The following is a 19,895-nucleotide window of genomic DNA, read 5'->3' as shown; positions in this document are numbered from 1 at the left end:
GAGATACGAAGCAGCCCTGAAATTCACCAAATGAATCAGTGCTGCCTCTGTTTGTCATAAAGGGGTTCATTCATTCATTCATCAGTTATTTCCCTATCCATCCACCCTACATCTACCCTTCTACTCATTCATTCGTTCCCTACTTATTGAACACCTGCTCTGTGCCTGGCACTATATTGGGCATTGGGAGTGCATCAGTGAAAAGACAGACAGTTCCCTTGAGCAGCTTACACGCCAGGCAAGAAACCAGATTTTAAGCGATAAAGCACATAAAAAAGAATCTAATACAATTTTAACCAGGTCTATGAGTGGTTGTACAGAAAGCCTGGACAGTCAGGGAAGGCTTTCTTGAGGAAGTATCATTCAAACTGAGACATAGAGGATTAGTAGGAGTTATTTAAGTGAAGGGGCGATTGAGGGTATGGGTGCCTAAAAAGATTGCACAGCATAGACAAAGTTGGAAAGGAGTTTGGTGTGTTTGGGGGACTAAGAGAAGGTCCATATGGGTCCAATATGGAGAGCAAGGAGGAAAGTGGTACAGATGAGACTGGACAAGTAAGCAGGGACAGGGCTGCTTTGTATATTGTGTATGGTGCAACTCCACAGCGTGAGCCAAGTTACGGCCTAGAGCATGGTGTGCCCTAGAGTTGATCAGGATACACCAGCCTAGCCATGTGTGGTATTTCTCATCCAGAAATTGCAGGAGTTTATGAGCCACGGTAAGGAAAGGAGTTTGGACATCATTTGCTAGAGCCATGGGGTGGCATGCCTAGATTTACATTTTAGGAAGATCCCTTCTTTGCTTGGTGGGAGATGGATGTATGGTAGTGGGCCTAGAAGAGATGAGATTTGACCCGTAAGGTTACGTCTGTATCAGCAAAGTGAGCAATGATGGTGATTTAAACTGGGCTGCTTGTGATGAAGAGAGAGGTGTGGGCAGATAGGAGAGATCTTCAGGTGACTGGAAAGATGCCATTTAGACTTGGACTGGGTGTGGGGGTCATGAGCAAGGGCGCTGTCGCTTAAGTTTCTGTCGTGGGAAGTGGGTGGATGAATGGTGGTGGCGTTCCCTGTGATGGTGAGCACAGCTACTGTGAAATCATCAGAGAAATAAGACATAAAGCATCAAAGAAATTTTTTTAGTCAAAATTTAAGTAAATTCAGCCAAACCCACTTTATCCCTAAATAGGCTTATTAATGTTTTTGGCCCAAATATTTTCTTGATATACTGAATTACTCATCTCTGATTGTTTTTCCCCTCTCCCTATCTTAGGGAAGTATAGTCCTATCACATGACCATTTCCTACTCTACTAAAGTAAGAGAGAACACTACACTATTACTGCATTTCATTGTTTCTAAAATACACGTTAAATAACATTGTGTCACCTCAGAAACTGGGATGTGTCTGGGGATTGATGGCATCCTACAGCCACTGTCAGCTAGACAGTCATTTTTATGTGGTTGTCATTGTCTGAGTGTTTGCACATTTGGTTCTTATTCCTGGTGGCCTGAATGGACCACTTAGCTCCATGCTTCAGTTTCAACAAACCATTAAAGACCATTTGAGGAAGGACTATGAATTCTGGTTGATGTCTAAAAACCTTCCACTGACACTTCTAGTAAGAGTAAGAAAATTTAAGCATCCATACTTGGTGTCATCAGCTCAGAAGAGAACTTTGGAGACAACAGTGGGACACTCTTTGAGGAAAAGTCACATCACCAACGCCATGGTGCAATGAATGGCAAAAAGAAATGGGAATCCTTGATTGTGAGTCAAAGGTGATTTAGAAGAGTTGGATTCTGAATAGAAAGGAGTTTTCGGAATATCCTGCCAATTTATTTTGCTCGTATTTTCCTTTTTTTTATGAGTGCATAAGAATAATATGTGATAAAAGTCTGAACAAATAAGTCTAAAAGAGCTCTTTAAATAGGCATAAAATAAAAATGATAAGTGATAAGAAAGCTTTGTGGCATAGTTTAATTGGTAGTGTTTTTTCTTTCTTAGGGGTACATAAAATAGTGAGGAGTCAAGGATGAATCTCACAAGTACAATGTTGAATGATAGAAATCGTAAACAAAAGAATATACGTACAGTTCAAAATCCCAGGCAAAACCAAGATACAGTGTTATAAGTCAAGGCAGGTTCTGTCCTCTGAGAGGGTCGAGGGAACATGCTGGAGGGAGGGACTTCCGAAAGGCTGGCATCATTCTGTTTCTTGACCCAGCTGGCAGCCACACAGATGTTTGTGATTATTCATTGAGCTATACATTTATGTTTCTTACACATTTCTCCTTGCGTGCTTTCACTTCAATAACATTTAAAAAAATAGTGTGTCTTGTAATTACTAGCTTTTTCGATCTGTTGAAATGTAGAAATGCCTATGTGTGTGTGCATTTGGGGGAGTATTCTCCTTCCCAGTACGTATGCTTCCCCAACTAAGAAGTATCTGTCTTGCCTTGCGGAGAATAAAGGTGGTTGTAGCAGGAACATGATAGTAATTTTTTTTTTTTTAGTTTATGATGTAAGCTCTTTGTAATCCAAAGGGAAGGGCTTGAGAGAAGATGGACACAGAGTTTATGCCATAACTGCATGTGGATTGTAGAATGAAAAGAAGAGCAGCAAGATGATCCTTTGCTTATGGTCCACTGGAGATGAGAGTCACTATGGCTGGAGGGAAGTGGAAGTGGCAATGGACATGGAAGGGAGGACCACACCTGGCAGAAGCCACGTGGAGCAGAGTTGAATTAACATGAAGATCTAGCCAAACACTCTGAGATCAGTGCTAGGATTGGCGTATTAAAGTCTGTAGGGACTTACAGTGTTTATTTCTAGGTACTAGTATCACATGCATTTTAAAAAATTATTTGCCCTTCCCTGTGTTTTCTAAATCTTCCACAGTTAGCATAGATGATGTTTGTATTAAGAAAAAAGTTATTTTTGATTTTAAAATATTGGCTGGAATTGCACCCCCTGTTAGGTTGTGTGTGGTACTGGTGCCTAGTGGTGCTGGTCGATGCTCTCATAGTCCAGGGAATGCATTTATGGCATCTTAAATCTTCTACCCTGCATGCAGTATTATGTATGCCAAAGACAGGGTGGGCACCCAGAGCTTCCAGCTGACAGAGCTGTTATTCAGACCCATCATTCTGAATGGTCAAGCTTTCAGTTACCCCAGACTCCCACTTGGTGCCTTTTGTCTTCTGTAGCATAAACACAACCATACAGAACATTGGACAGATGCAATCTGTTGGAGGCAAACATGAGTTTGGTTTAAAATACTACTTTTTCACAAGTGGCAACAGCTTTTCTCTCAACCACTACCCAGCAGAGCACAGCATCATATGGCATACACCTCCACCCCTTTGTGAGTGCCTTGAGGACACTTAGATGTATAGAAGAATGAAACGTAGTCCGTGCCCTTAGGGAGCTCACCGTCTCCTAGGGGAGGCAGATTGTGTACAACAAAGCAAAATGCAGTGTGATGATTATTATGATAGAAGAGCAGAAACACATATTTTTCTCCCTCCACTCACACCTTCTTATGGCATATACCAAGGCTAGTATAGCAGTAGAAGATAGATATTCTTTTAGCATAATAATGCATAGAGGATGAGGTAATGGGGTTAATCTTGGCCGTGTGACACATCTGATTGCTTTTTTTGATGATCATCCATGAGGGAGGCCAGGGTGAGTACCTCTCGTCTTCTCCTCAAAGGATCTTCATCCCCTCCTCATGCCCCAACCTCTAACCCAGCAGTGGAACAAAAGGAAGATCCACATGGCTGAAAAATTGCACTGGAAACTGAACACAAGCAGAATGAACACTGGCCTTTTTCTGGTGGGGGGAGGTAATAAGGTTTATTTATTTATTCATTTTTAATGGAAGTACTGGGGATTGAACCCAGGACCTTGTGCATGCTGGGTATGCACTCTGCCACTGAGCTCTACCCTCCTCCCAACATTGTCTTTAATAAGCTAAGGGTCCAGAGGGGAGAGGTCGTAGACAATGAGGGTCCAAGTGGAAGAGGCTTCCAAGTTGGCAGTGCCTTATGGGATCATTCCCAAGAGTCAAGAAGAAAATCCATGTAGCCGCTGGAGTAGCTTTAGGCATTGGCATAGTGCTATGATAGAATAAAGACACAATTCCAACCCCCGTCCCAAATAAAGGGCTGTTTGCGTAGTCCTCCGGATTTGGTATGGAGTATTGATTGCTTTGCATATTTGTTTACAGGCTTTATAACCACGTCCTTCTAGATAAAGGGCATAATTTCAGAGCTACAGTCTTTCTGTCTCTCTGTCTTTCTCAACCTACATAACAAGCATCTACTATGTGTGAGGCGCTGTCCTAGGTGCTGAGGATTCGGCTGTGAACAAAATAGCAATCCCCATCTTCTTGGAGCTCATACTCTGTGGGAGAGACATAGTCTCACGGCAGCACAAAGGAGAAAGTGATTATTAATGCCTGAGAGAGGAAGGGTCAGCAAGACTTTCTAATGAATAAACATTTGAGCTATGCCTTGGAGAATGAGAAAGGCATTACCTTTGGAGAATGTGGCAGAAGGCAGCTTGAGAGCTGAGGCTTGGGGGCATGCTCTCAGATGTGTCTAAAGGCTGTGGGTGGTTGGATGCAGACTGGACCTGAAGAGATTGATATTTGGTTATACTTGGGTTGAATTGGTTACACAGTCATGTTTGATTGGGTGAGCACAGAGTTTAAAAGAATCTGAATTTAAGTGTCTTTAGTTGGACTTGCCTCCCTGTTCATTGCAGCCTCCCACTTTTTTTTTCCCTCATGCGTAGCCCACTGGCCCATTTCTTTCACATACATTAAGTACATACAGTGGCCTCTAAAAACATTAGGGTTTGCAACTCATTGACTAGAATTATTAGTTTTTACTTAAAAACAAATTTTAAATAAAGTACAACTTAAATGTAGAAGAAGCACAAATCACAAGTGCATGTGGTGCAGTGAATGTTTGCAGTTTGAGCATATCCATGTAACCAGCACTGAGATCAAGAAATGCATCTTTGCTAGTATTCCTCAAGATCCACCGTCACCACTTTTGGTCACTGCTGGCCCCAAGGTTATCCATTTCCTGTCTTCTAACAGAATAGATTATTTTGCTTGCTTTTGAACTTTATAAAAATTGAATCACACACTAGTACCACCATGTCTGGATTCTTTCACACAACATGATATTTGTCATTTGCACCCACTCCGTTGCCTGTAATTGTTGTTCGTTCATTCTCATTACCATACTGTACTGTATAATTGCATCATAACATATTCATCCATTCTACCATTGATGGGCATCTTGGTAGTTTCTAGTTTGGGGCCATTGTGAATAGTGACTTCTATGAACATGTTGTATGTGTCTTTTAGTGAACATGTATGCGTATTTCTCCTGAGCATATATTTAGAAATGGGATTATTGGATCATGACATATAATATATATATTCAACACTAGTAGATACTGCCGAATAGTTTTTCAAAGTGCTTGTACAGATTTACATTTCCTCTGTCCATGGATGAAGGCTCCATTTCCTCCACGTCTGCACCTTGGCTAGAGGTTCAGTTGCATGGTGGAGAACGGTGAGATGCAAAACTGGAGAAATTGACAGCAATAACATGCTTCAAATTTTAAGAAAGGATGCTACAGCATTTAGTTATTTATTCACTCACTCTTTCAACTTATATTTGATGAAGATTTGCTACGTACGTGTCACTGGGCTGGGCTCTCAGAATATATCTGTAAAGGGATGGACAGAATTGCTGTCCTCAAAGAGTTTACAGTCTTTTGGAAAAAGGAGCATCCATTGTCAGAAGAATTGTGGGACCAGTGCCAAGCTTTTGTTTTCTGATTTCCGTTCCAATTTTGGCCAACAATGGATTTCCTTTAGGCTATTTATTTCAGGCTGCAGTCTGCTGGGCCCCGGCTAATTTGACTGGCTTCCCTGGGGATTATTGATTGCTTGGACGTATGGATACATTGATTCCAAAACTCTATTGTCACTCCTGGAGGTCAGTTAGTGTTTGGGCTGGATTTTAGCAGCCTTGGTAATGATTCCAGATTTCTGATTTATCATCTCCATTTCTCTTGCTGAAGGCAGCTATAAAAGATGAGGTCTGCATCTCAGCCACTGTAGAGTCCTAATTAAATTCACACTTTTCCCTGTTGATGAACCAAACCATTTTCTTTGTTAGGAACTTCCATCCCTCCATGTACCCCACGTTCATGGTTGGAAGTTGTAAAAGCCTTTCGTTACTTACATCATCATGTCCTTCCTCTTGATGTGCCGAATGTCAGTTTTGCCATAATGAAAAGTAGTGATCCCATTGACATACAGATAGACTAGAGAGCAAAGACTCCCTTTGTAGCCTGGGGTAAAGAAGTTGACTGTATTGCTCCAGAGTGATTGTTGGAGCCGGAACTGGACCAAAATGAGAAGGGTTCTGGGCATTGTTTAATGTGGATGTGGGCAAACTTTGCTCCGCATTTATTACACCATAACTTATTGAGAAACTGCCTTGTGCCAGGCGTTTATGCTAGGCACCAACAACATATTGGTGAGCGAATCATGGTCCCTGCCCTTGCAGAGCTCAGCTGAGTGGAGGAGACAGATATGGCAACAACTATATACATATATGTGTATATATACACACACATACACACACACACACACACATATATATATATAAATAAGTAATGCAGTTTATAAATATCGCTAGTGGAGAAGAGAGGAAAGTATCTATGGGGAGGAGAGCTCCTTGCTGATTAAAAAAATTTTTGTAATAGTTCATTGACCAGAGTGTATAACATTAATGATGAAACCATTCTAAGTAGTATTTATGCAGTGGCCTGTGCTGGAAAATATTGGGTGGATGCTTCTGTAACTCTTGGGTTGAATTTCTTTTAGTAGAATGAGAATAATAGCTAATATGTTTATTTTGCATCTGATGCAGGTAAGTAACCAGTGTGAGCTTGTTATTACAATTACAGTTCTTAAGATGATGGTCTGTACAATAAAAGTGAAGATAATAAGAGTTTTTTTTAGTACAGAGAGTCTATAAACCACCATTTTTGGGGTATGGACTCTAAGATTATTTAGCTGACCTTAACTATAGGATGTGGTATAATGTGGTAACATGAAGAATTTTGAATTCTTAGGGGTAGGTTCAATTCCTGTATTTCTAGAAATAAGAGGATTTAAACCTCTATTATTTACTCTATCAAAGTAATCTCTTTTGTGAGGCGTATTTCTTATGTTTGTGGTGGGATGCTTGATGTAGCGATAGGTAGTGCAACGTGTGATGTACACAGGGCTAGTGTTAGTGGTAGGGAATGTTTCCATGAGACATGTATGAGTTGATCACATCGGAGTGGTGACGCTTGAATTCATAGAAAGGCTATTGTTAGGAGGAGTGTTTTAATGATGAAGTTGGCTGTATGTCATTCTGGTCAGTAGGAATTATGCAATGCTTCTAGAAATAGGATTGTTGTGAAAATATTTATTATGACAGGATGGCATATTCTGCTAGGAAGCACAGGGTGAATGGGCCTGGGCATATTCCACGTTGAAGCCGAATCCTAATTCTGATTCTCTTTCTAGTACATCAAATAGGGCTCAGCAAGTTTCTGCTAGAGTGGAAACACATCATGTATGGCTGGGAGTCAGGATGAGGAAATGAATCTTATGTGTTCTGGTGTAATAGTGTTGAAAGTGTAAGTGATCTGTTTATCCATAGGACTGATAGAATAATCACTAGTGTTACTTCATACAGGATTGTCTGTGCTATCGCTCATAGGGCGTGTTTTGAATTTGAAGCCCATCCGGATCAGAGGGTGAAGTAAAAGGTTAGGCTTGAAATGGCTGGTGTAAATAGTACCCATAGGTTTATGTTACTTAGTGACTGGGGTCCGGGAAGAGTGATTCCTATTGTGAGAGCTAGTGTTAAGGCTAGAATTGGTGCAGTGCTGAGTATAGAAACTGATGATGGTGGTCCGTAGTGGTGCTTTAGTAAATAATTGGACTGCATCGGCAGTGAGTGTGATAATCCACGGGGGCTGACGATGTTTGGCCCCTATCCAGAGCCACATATAGTCTAGAACTTTTCATCCAGTTAACATGAAGAATGCTACAGCTGGTAGGATCAGGATAGTGCGTGAAGGAGTGTTGATCATAAGCATTTTGTTAGGAAGAGGAATTGAACCTCTGGCGATAAAGGTTTGAGTTTTACACAATTACTGGGCTCTGCCACCCTAACAAACCGTGTTCTTGGGTAGGGTATGTATAAATTAATTGACTTGAGGTGATATCATTAATCGATTTGACAGTGCTTTTGTAAAGTAGGCCTTATTTCTCTTTTCCTCTTGTACTGGGAGAAATGTGTAATAGATTGAAACCTGCCTGGATTACTCTGGTCTCAACTCCTATCACTTAGGACTTTAATCGTTGAGCAAATGAACCATTAATAGCTGTTGCAACTTTGGGATGTCCTGATCCAACACTGAGGTCCTAAACCCTGTTGTCGATACGAACTCCAGAATAGGATTGCTCTGTTATCCCTAGGGTAACTTGTTCTGTTGACCAATATTTTGGGTCAATAAGTGATGAAGCATTTTGACTAGTTGGTCTAAATTTTAATCACTTGGAGCTTGTTGGATTCTCTGAGGTCGCCCCAACCAAAATTGTTAATCCATTAAAAGCTTTGTTATCCCCTGAGGTTAGGTTCTTGTTTATTATTATTATTTTTTGGATTAGTTAATTAAAGCTCCAAAGGGTCTTGTCTTATTATATTGTTCTCTCCTCTTTTTTTTTTCATTTTTCAGTTTTATTAGATAGAATTGTTACAATTTGACTGCACATATACGGTGCATTGCATGTAAATACATATACACAATGTGCTGCACATATTTTAAAGTTGACATATATGTACTTTTCATTGTTTCTAAGAACATTTAGAGCTTTAGTTTTTTAAACATATATTTATCAAAGGAATAAGGCCATCCACAAAATAAGAATTAATTCAGAAAGATACATACACCCCACTATTAATAGCAACATTATTTATAATTGCCAAGATATGGACGCATCATAAGTGCACATCAATAGATGAATGGATAAAGAAGATGCAGCATATATATGTAATGGAATATTATTGTTCCCTCATCTTCACAGGAGGGCCAGTTTCACTGATCAAAAGTGAGAGACAGTAAAAGCCTGGTGTGGCCATTCATACAAGTCCTTATTTAGAGAACAAATGATCACGCTATCTTTGCCCCGTCAGGATACCACGGCCCTTAAACACGTGTCACGGGGCAGGCAGTGCCTCTAACACTAGTTTTGCTAGAGGTGATGTTTTTGGTAAACAGGCAGGGTTTGTGTTTGCCGAATTCCTTTTACTTTTAAAAATCTTTCCTTAAGTGCATTTCTGTGTTGGGTTAAGTGTTGTTTTGATAAATAATTGTTGGCTTAGGTTTACTTTATTGTTAACTATTAGTGGGCTGTCTGCCCTGATATAGGCTTATGCAAGGATAGTTATTTTTTGTTACTCATATTAATAGTATTGTTTCCATTAATTAATAGATTAGTTAGTCCAGTATTAAATTAGCAGTTGGCTTATTTATTGTTGGTATTAAGATGAATGTGTTGTTGAGCTTGAATGCTTTCTTAATTGGTGGCTGCTTTTAAGCCAACTATGGAATTGTGTTTACTCTCTGAGAAAAGTTGTATCCTGTGTCTAAAAAGCTGTACCTTTTAAGAGCAACGTCCACATTAAAAGTTACGATTCTTTAAGTAATTTTCTTTTTCTGGACAACCAGCTAACACCAGGCTCATGAGGCTTGTCACCTCTGCTTATAAATCTTCTATTTTGCCACATAGATGAGTTTGTTCTTGTAAACTGTTCTTAAGTAGCTTGTCTGGTTTGGGGGTGTTTGACATAAGTTCTCTCTGTTAAAGTTTTCTAGTTCAATCATTGTGCAAAAGGTAGAAGGGATAAGCTTTGCTTTTTGGTACTTTCAATGCTTCGTTCATCATTCCCTGTGGTACTTTATGGCACCAAGTTTAAATTTCTATCTCCTGTTCTTTAGATGTTGAATGAATGTTTTATTTAATTTGCTTATGGTAGTTGAATTTGGTGGGAAATTTGGGCAAGTTTTAGTTCAAAATGAAATCTCCTGGGTGTAAACTAGGTGCTTTATTTAAGCTACATTTTGATTTGTCCGAGCATGCTTTCCAATATACTTCCCTTGTTACAGCTTGTCTCCTCTTTTATGTTTGGTACTTGTCAATAGTTTATGGAAAGTTATCCATATTTGAGGAGGGTGACAGGTGGTGTGTGTGAACTTGATGGTCTGATTTAACTAAGCATTCTATTCTTAATTTACTACTAAATCTTGCTTTGGTTTTTAATTCTGTGAAAAACTTTTGTATTAAATTAGCTTATATTCTTGAGGTAGAAAGTGTAGCCCATTTCTTCCCATCCCATGGGTTACAATCTGACCTAACATTTTTATTTCTGATCACTATACTTGTATATTTTTCCTTTTTAGGGCTTGCTGAAGATGGTAGTAAATAGACTGTATTAGCAAGAGTTGGTAAGGTTTTTTGGGGTTTATTACAGGCTCCTCTAAAGGGATATGAAGCATCGCCAAGACCTTTGAGTTTCAGGCTTTTTGCTACTAGTATTCTGGCAAAATTTTTGCTGTTGTAATTACTTGAAATTAGGGCTAAGCATAGTGGGGTATCTGATCTCAGTTTGGATCTCCACGGTTGTGTAGTCAGAAATGTGAACGTCACTTTTGTAGCTTGTTTTTGTTTTAGCTATGGCTTTTTGCAGCTTGGCTAGGACTTACCTTTAATTTCAGGTGCTCTTCAACAAACCTCATGCCAGATTTCTGTTAATCTGGGTTAGTTGTATGACCACGGTGGCTGGCACAAAATTTACCAACCCAGATCGTTTAATATAACTTAGTCAGACTTTCGTTTATGGCGTCATTTTTATCACTGCTGTGTCCCGTAGGGGTGTGGTTAAGCAAGACGCTGTGAGCTAGTTTTTGGTATGCTCAGTGCCTGCTCCTTTATATCTTTCATGGTTTAGAGGGCATGCTCCCTGGGATGCAGATGCTTGCATGTGTAATTTTATCAAAAATTAATAGACATGCTGGGGCCAAACCTATGTATTTATGGAGTTAGTAAACCCATCTAGGCATTTTCAGGGCCTTGCTACATCAACAGGTTGAGTAGGTTTTTGTACATATAAGATTTATGTATTTAAGCGATATACTGGTATTCAGTGTAGTAGTTTGTGTTGTGTCAAAATTAGTATTGAAATACTTTTTTTCTTTTGTGCATTATTGAAATGTATTTTAATTTTGATTTTGTTTGAGGTAAATGGCAGGTCTAGGGCAATGCCGGTCTATGTAAGCCCTATATATCTAAGTAATTCATTGGTATAGCTTGGAGGCTAGTTTGTAGTTATGCTAGCTTTGGGTTGGTAGAATGAGGATAATATGTTTGAGTTGAATCTTACATATTTATGTTTTGCCTTGTTTTGGGCGTTTGGCAGGGTGATGATGATATATAAGAGTGGATTTGGCGAGGGATAAGGGTGGGTTTGGTTGAACAGGCTATTTATGTGATACGTGTGTACATGTGTATGTACATGTGTATGTATGTGTGTACGTATGTGTGTAATTATATCATGTCCCATAACCACTGACAGAGTAACACCTTGTGGGTTGATGACGTTGGTAAATAATACTCAGTTTAAGCTCAGCTACAAGTTGCTTGACTGTGTTAAGACTTTTGACAGCCGTAGCGGAATCACAGCATTTGCCCCAAATTGAAGAACGCCAAATGCATGAAACGCAGTTATGTGCATGATTGAGCTGATTAGTCATTAGTCCATTAAGGTATCTTGCTTAAGGGGAAAGAGTGGGCGATTTTAGGTGAGATGGCCCTCAAGTAAGAACCAGATGCCAGATGTAGTTCATTCATAGAAACCCCTGTGATTTATGAGCCTCGAGTAATAAGAGGGACATGTTTGTGGGCAGGTTGATGTTTCTTGCAGCCTGATGATAATGATGATTATCGGTTATGATAGCATGTTGACTGGAAATGATTTAAGTTAATGTGGCACGTACAATTAATAATATATGTGTCCTATGTGATATCAACCAGTTCAGTTACTTCATGGATATTCGTAGGAACAAGGGTTTAATATGAGTTGCCCAATATAATGTATTATGTCATGTCAATAGGATAATGTACATGCTTATAAGCATGGGGTAGATCATTAATGTGCGATTACACATTTCGTGTATTGTGTATGATAAAGCATATATGTACTATGTATGTGGAAGGGTGCATAATGCATGGAATACATAGCAGTGTTGATTTTAATGGTACCACTTTTAATACTTACGTAGTACTTAAAGACAGTGTAAATGTCCCATAACAAATTGTTCAGGAAATAGTTTAAGCAGAACTTCAGTTTTGGGTGCTGGTGGTGGAACTGAAGCTACTTCCTTGAGTCTTAGGGAGATGTTGTTCTGTTTTTCTGGTTTACGAGGGTAATAAATATACTATAAAGACTTTTCTTTTTAGGAGGTTGTTTTCAGTGATGCCTGTTAGTGGTGTATGGACTAGCATTAGAAGGAAGTATAAAATAGATGCTAGTTGCCCGTGATAATAAATGGGTGTTCAACAGGTTGTCCTCTGGTTCATGTTAGTGTTAGCAAGTCCTAGCATGCCTCCTCGTTTGTTGGGAATTGATTGTAGGATTGTGTAATGGTACGAGAAGTGTCATTATGGTTTGGTGTGAGGGAGAGTGTTGAAGGGTTATCCAGGGTACAGTTGTCTGGTTCCCTGGAAGTTCAGGTGAGGATAGTACTAGCAGGGTTAGAAATAGGAACAAGGCACCCAAGGTATCTTTGACTGTGTATGGATGCAGTGGGGTTTTGTCCATGTTGGATGAGATTCCTATTGGATTTTTAGAGCCGGGGTCATGAAGGAATAATAAGTGGACAACTGCTAAGGCTGCAAAAAAACGGAAGGATAAAGTGGAAGAAGAAGCATGTAAGGGTGGCTTTGTTGACTGAGAATCCTCCTCAGATTCATTCGACTAGGTTGGTGCCAAGGTGAAGAGTTGCTGCAAGGAGACCTGTAATGACTGTTGCTCCTGAGAAGCACATTTGGCCGCTTGTTAACACGTAACTCACACAGGCTGCAGCCGTTACCATAAACGGGAGGATGGTTCTGACGCTTCACGTTTCTAGGAACATGTGAGACCTGTAATACAGTCCTCTCCCCATGTGGATAAATAAGCAAATAAAGAACATGGAGACTCCTTTTGCATGTAGATGTCAGATAATTCATCCGTAATTTACATCTCAGCAGATACGGGTTACGAATGAAAAGGTGGTGGTTGTGTCCGATGTGTAATGTATTGCTAGGAGTAACCCTGTTAAAATTTGTAGAATTAAACAGATGCCTAGTAGGGAGCTGAAATTTCATCCTGATGAAATATTTGATGGAACTGATAGGTTGATAAATGCATTGTTAACAATTTTAATTAATGGGTGGAATTTTTGAATGTTGGCCGTCAGTGTTCTTATGTTGAAATACGATGATGAGTTTTCATGTCGTTGGCCATAGTTACATTCCATGTAATAATAATAATGACATACATTGTATTTATTTTAAATACTATTTTTGTATTTAGTTTTGTAGGTTTTCCTTCAAAACCATAACCTATTTATGGTGGGCTTGGGTTAATTATGAGTGGTGGAATTGGTTGTGGTATCGTAATAAATTTTGGTGGGTCAGTTTTGGGTTTGATGGTTTTAAAATTTTATTTAGGGGGGTGTATTAGTAGTTTTTGGTTATGCAACAGCTGTGGCTACCCAACAGTGTCCTGAGGTTCGAGTTTCTAATAAAACCGTCTTAGGCATGTTTCTTTCAGGGCTGATAATGGAGCTTGCAGTGATTCTTTACATTTTAAAGGCTGAAGAAGTAGGGATTGTGTTGAAGTTTAATGGAATGGGGGATTGAGTGACTTATGATACTAGAAATTCTGGATTTTTTTAGTGAGGAAGCTATAGAAATTGCTCTGTTACGGTACTTGGCTGGTGACTGTGACTGGTTGGTCATTGCTTACTGGTAGTGTGGTAATTATGGAAGTTGCTCATGAAAATTAAATAGAGCTATGCTTCAGGCAAGTGTCATGAGGAAGGAGAGGAAATACTTACTTAGGCTGTTTTTGTCTAAGACTAGTGTAGAAATTTTTATTTGGAAAAGTGAGGTAGATATTGATAGAACATTTTCTGGTCAAATCCTATCTAATGGTAATGATGCTAATTTTTGATATGCTGATAGGTTTAGTATCTAAATCTGATGCGAGACCATGCTAATATGGTAGTTGGACTGTATCTGAGAAGATGAGAGAATTTGAATAGGTTTGAGGGACAACTGAATTTTAGATTTTGTGTAGTAAAGTTGATTTTGAGTGCCAGAATAAACCCTGAAATAGTCACGACAAGGGCTGTTAATTTCAAATAGTAAAGCATAGTTATTTGTGGAGTAGTTGTTGGAGAGATGTGGCTGGAGGTAAAGAATCCAGCAAAACACTTCCAATTAAGAGGCGTTTAATAGAATTAATTGGGAGTGGATTATTTTCATTAATTCGAGTTAGAGTGGAGAAGTGAGGCTGTCCTAAGAGTGCGAGGAGGATAATTTGAGTGCGGTAGACAGTCGTTAGGGATGTGACAGTAGGTATAATTAGCGGGGCTCAGGCATTGGTATAGGATGTGTTGGCGGTTTCCATGATTAGGTCTTTGGAACAAAAGCCTGTGTGGAAAGGCATTCCTATTAATGCGAGACTTCCGATGAGGAGGGAGATTGTGGTGAAAGGTATTGCTTTAAATAGACCTCCTATTCTTTGATTATCTTGCTTGCCATTTAGGCTGTGAATAATGGATCTGGAACATATAAATAGCACTGCTTTGAAGAATACGCGTGTGCGGTTATGGGGGAGTGCTAGGTAGGGTTGGTTAGAGCCCACGGTTACTGTTATAAGGCCCAGTTGGCTTGAGGTAGAAAAGAAGACTTTTTTTGATGTTGTTTTGGGTAAGAGAACAGATTGCTGTAAATTGTGTGGTGATAGGTCCTAGGCATAATATTATTGTTTGAGTTGTTTTATTGTTTTCTATTAGTGGGTGAAAATGGATAAGTAAGAAAACACCCACTTCAAGTATTGTACTTCAGTGGAGCCGGGCTGAGACTGGAAGCGGGGCCCTCTGTTGCTAAAGGAAGTCATGGTGAAGGTCAGAGTGAGCGGATGTTTTTTAGCTGCAGCTAGGAGAAGCCCACTTAGGGGTAAATTTGTGTGATTTAAGTTAAGTGTGAAAATTTGTTGTTAAGTCTCATGCATTGAAGTTGAGTGAGAGCCACACTATTAATATAATGAATCCAACTGGAGACCAGTGCGGTTATATATGATTCCTTGAAGAGCGGCAGTGTTTGCTTTGGCCATGCCATTCATCCAATTACTAAAAGGACACGATTCCAGCTAAAAAGCTGGAGAAGATTGTTGGCAGTAACTAAAATTTAGTATAGTGATGAGAACTACGAATAGATGTTTAAGGAATAGATTAATGTTAGGGTCTGAGTGTGTATAGCATATTGAGACTTCTATGATTGACCATGTGACAGAAGGTGCTACTGGTACGAATATCATTGAGCAATACTTTTAATTTAAAGCCAAGTGATAGTTTTAGGGTCGAACAGTAAGTAATTCAGTGCCAGTTTGAAATGATTATTTCTTAGCCTGAGTAAATGAATATTGTCGTGGGGATTAAGCTGGTAATGAAGGCATATGAGATACGGGTTTTACAGAAAATGGCTATATATGGGTTGCTCTTGTAGACATTGGAGGTTGTTATTATAATTGTCAGAGTTAATATAATTACCATGACTAGTGTAGAAGAGGGAATAAACTTATTACTTTTCTTTGGAGTTGCACCAGTTTTTTGGTTTCTAAGACTGATGGATTACTCTTATTCTTTAAAAGTTTGGTTAAATATGAAGGCATGAGTTAGCATTTTGTATACTTTTTTGGTAAATGAGAAGATTTGAGCTTCTATTGTTAGATTCATAATCTAATGTTTTTGTCTAACTGTATTTACAGTACATGGGTCTCCAAATAATTTTGGGGTTGAACAATAGTCAAAGGGGTCACAGGTACAGAGTGATGAGGGCGTCTTCTCATGTTAGTGTTGTGTTGTGATTAGTACATATGGAGCATATAAGGCAGTAATGACTGCATTAATCCCTATTAGGAGGATGGTGATGTTGGATCATGAAAAAGATATTACTACCAGTAGTTCTCTGATGAAATTGATTGTCGGTGGGCAATGCTAGGTTTGTAAGACTTCCGAGTAGTCATCATGTTACCATTAGTGGAAGAGATGTCTGTAGGCCACAGACTAAAATTACGGTTTGACTGTGAATATGTCTGTAATTTGAATTTGCCAGGCAGAATAATATAACTGACTTGAGGCCATGGGCGACGCCTGTAACTTCAGCGTGTTTGGATGAGGATAGCTATGATGGCACGTGCTGTGTGGCAAATGGAGGAGTACACGATGAGTGATTTTAAGTCCATTTAGCACAAACAGATTGAGCTAGCTATAATTATTCCTCATAAGGACAATATGAGGAACGATATGCTCTGTGGTTTGCTAAGGGGTTTAGGACTGTTGTGATTCATAGCATACTGTGGCTGAGTTTGGGTAGTAACGGATGCAAGAACTACAGAATGGGGGCTTTGACATGTGCTTTTGGCAGTCAGAGGGGTATTTTTACTTAAAAAAGCTATAATGCATGCTAGTCACATGAAAATATTGAGTCAAGAATTAGATATTCTTTGGGCTCAGTATTGGATTATTTAAAGGTTTTTTGAACCTATAATATTTTGGATATATACAAGAGCAACTAGAAGTGGAAGAGATCCATCTAGTGTGTCAAATAAAAAGTAAAATCCAGCATTAAGTCATTCTGTTTGGTTTCCTCAGTGGGTAATAATAATACTGGGGCCAGCATTGCTTCTAATAAGATATAGAATGGAGTTAATTCTGTGGCTATGAATGTTATAATTAGGAGCATCAGTAGCGTGATTCATATAGTAATACATAGCTTTTTCCAAGTTGGTGATTCTTTAGATGGGTGGCATTGGCTGACTCTGAGTATTACTGGTATGAGTCATGTTGTTAGAATTCATCAAGGTGCTAAGAGGGACTCAGAGGAGAATTGTAGTGAAAAGTCACGGCTGTTGTTGTTAAATTGGTTAAGAAGAGATAGACTGATAAAACTAATTAGTAAGCTGTAGGTTGTGGTAGTGATTCAAGTTATATTTTTGATAATACCATTAACATGATGGTATTAATACAGAAGTCCAGATGATAATTTTTAACATTGGAGGTTAAATCATTAAAAAGTCCATAAACAATAAATGCTGGACAGGCTGTGGAGAAAAGGGTACCCTCCTACATTGTTGGTAGGAATGTAGTTGCTGCAATCATTATGGAAAACAGTATAGAGATTTCTTAAAAAACTATAAATACACTTACCCTATGATCCAGCAATCCCATGCCTGGGCATATATCTGGAGGAAACTCTAATTCGAAAAAGATACCTGCACCCCGGTGTTCATAGAAGCATTATTTACAGTAATCGAGACATGGAAGAAACCTAAATATCCATTGACAGATGATCGGATAAAGAAGTTGTGGTATATTTATACAATGGAATACTACTCAGCCATAAAAAAGAATAAAATAATGCCATTTGAAGCAACATGGATGGACCTGGAGATAGTCATACTAAGTGAATTAAGCCAGAAAGAGAAAAGAAAAATACCATATGTCACTTATATGTGGAATCTAAAAATATGACACAAATGAACTTATTTATAAAACAGAAACAGACTCAAGACATAGAAAACAAACTTACTTTCTATTTGAATAGTTCACATTTAATTAAGTGTATCAGGAAAAATATAACTGGTTTTTAAGCTTTTTGATCCCGTGGATGGTCATGCTTAGAATGAGCTTATGTGGAAAATAAGTGAGCTGGTTTAAAGTAAACAAAAGCTTAATAAATAATACTACAGTTGATACACAAATATGCAAAAACCACCAGCATATTAAGCCAGTGGCTGACAGATAAGGATATGTGCACCAGATAAGGATGCGTGCACCACGGTACACTGACAGGTGATCCTCCACCCGGAGTCATTTAGGATAAATTACTAGGGAGCAGACGTTTCCCAGCTAACTTCAGCAAGTCCCTTTTGGACTTTGGTTTCAAAGCAGTCAGGGCCCTTTTCAGGTTGTTTCTTTCTCTGGTTTTCCTCTTCATGAAAACATCCCCTGGTTCATCTCTCTTCAAACTATGAGGGGGAGAAAGTAAAGTTACTGACTTCATATAATCCTAAAAACAGCCGCCACAAGTATAACTTGGGTTATATAGCAAGTGAGAGATTTGTGAAGGGGGCTGTCAGCACCATTCAGAAATTGGGCAGTTAATGAATGTGAACTTTGGAAGCAGATTAAGGCCACTCTGGCAGATAAACCCCTTAGTAGGAAGATTATGCTTATTAAGAAGCCATAATTTACTGAGTTCCCTTTTCTCCAGGTCGGTTCTTTTGAGAAATTGGCTGCTCCTTCTCATGAGCTCTTGGGACGACCTAGAGTATGGTGTGGAAGGCAGGCACAGGAAGAGTACTTGCTGATTAGGGGGCACAAGTTCCTGCTGAAAAGGCTTCTTCTGAGAGCAGGTGTGGTCAGGGCTGATGTATCCAGTGGCACAGCAGGTGGAGAGCCTAGAGACCATAAAAATGTTTTCACTTCTTCTAAAATTATAAGAAGAATATGAATATATTTGTCTTTATGCAAACACACTAGTAAAATACCATTTTAAATATATATGTTTTTACGGAGAAAGGGACTCATGAAGATAGAAGTGCTTCAGACCCATAAAAGTCATAATGTGGCCATGGGTATGGTGGAGATCTTTATTTTTTTTTCTATTCTACCCACTCTCTATTCCCTCTTCTGGTCACAGAACCACAGTTTTACTTTGGGGAACCACTCTTCCTATAGTCTGAATCTTGTGAGATTCAGATGGGCTTTTTGGTAGGAATGTAGTTGCTGCAATCATTATGGAAAACAGTATAGAGATTTCTTAAAAAACTGTAAATAGACTTAGCCTATGATCCAGCAATCCCATGCCTGGGCATATATCTGGAGGGCATATATCTGGAGGATGAAGTCCTGGCTCCAGAAATGGTCATGTGACTCAGGCCCAGCCAATCAGAGGCCCATACCCTCTTGTCCTCTGTGATTGATTTGGGATGAATGAGTGACCCAGTTGGGGCCGATTAGGGTCAGGAAGACTCAGTTCTGGGATTTTCATGGAATTGTTGGAAGTGAGAAGTAGAATGTAGGCAGGACATGCTCATCACCGTCTTTATCACTCGAAGGGGAGGATTTAGAAAGAAGCTCTAAGCAGAACAGTTCCTGAATCTCCAGCAATAGGAGCTTTGGGACTTTAACTTCAGAGCTGGGATACCTCCCTAGTGAGGCTCTCTCTGGAGAGAACCTGACTGATTTATCCTCAGTCAAGTGTTCACTTCTGGTCCAATCAGTTGTAGCTAAGGGGTGGGGTGGCAGAGTAAAATTATATAAACATGGTTGTTAAGACTCAGTGCTGTGTGAGTCAGGCTGGACAGAAGACGTCAAGTCTAGGTTATTTGTTAGATTTTTTTTTTCTGGTTGGGAAGCTGTGGAATGTTAGGTGACATGGCTTGGCTTCTGATTTGAATGGTG

At 39.3% G+C, this 19,895-nt stretch overlaps 1 long non-coding RNA gene and 1 pseudogene across 1 annotated transcript in view; one reads left to right on the top strand and one right to left on the bottom strand.

Annotated features, from left to right (window-relative positions):
- The window catches only part of LOC141575809 (uncharacterized), a 164,741-nt gene that overhangs the window by 90,648 nt on the left and 54,198 nt on the right, over positions 1 to 19,895 (top strand). The window lies entirely within an intron of this gene.
- On the bottom strand, positions 12,574 to 13,676 carry LOC141575750 (cytochrome b-like; annotated as a pseudogene).

This window comes from Camelus bactrianus, chromosome 32 (genome assembly GCF_048773025.1).
Source record: "Camelus bactrianus isolate YW-2024 breed Bactrian camel chromosome 32, ASM4877302v1, whole genome shotgun sequence".
Taxonomy (NCBI): domain Eukaryota; kingdom Metazoa; phylum Chordata; class Mammalia; order Artiodactyla; family Camelidae; genus Camelus; species Camelus bactrianus.
The sequence above is the reverse complement of the archived record's forward strand: the minus strand, read 5'-3'. Positions and strand labels throughout refer to the sequence as shown.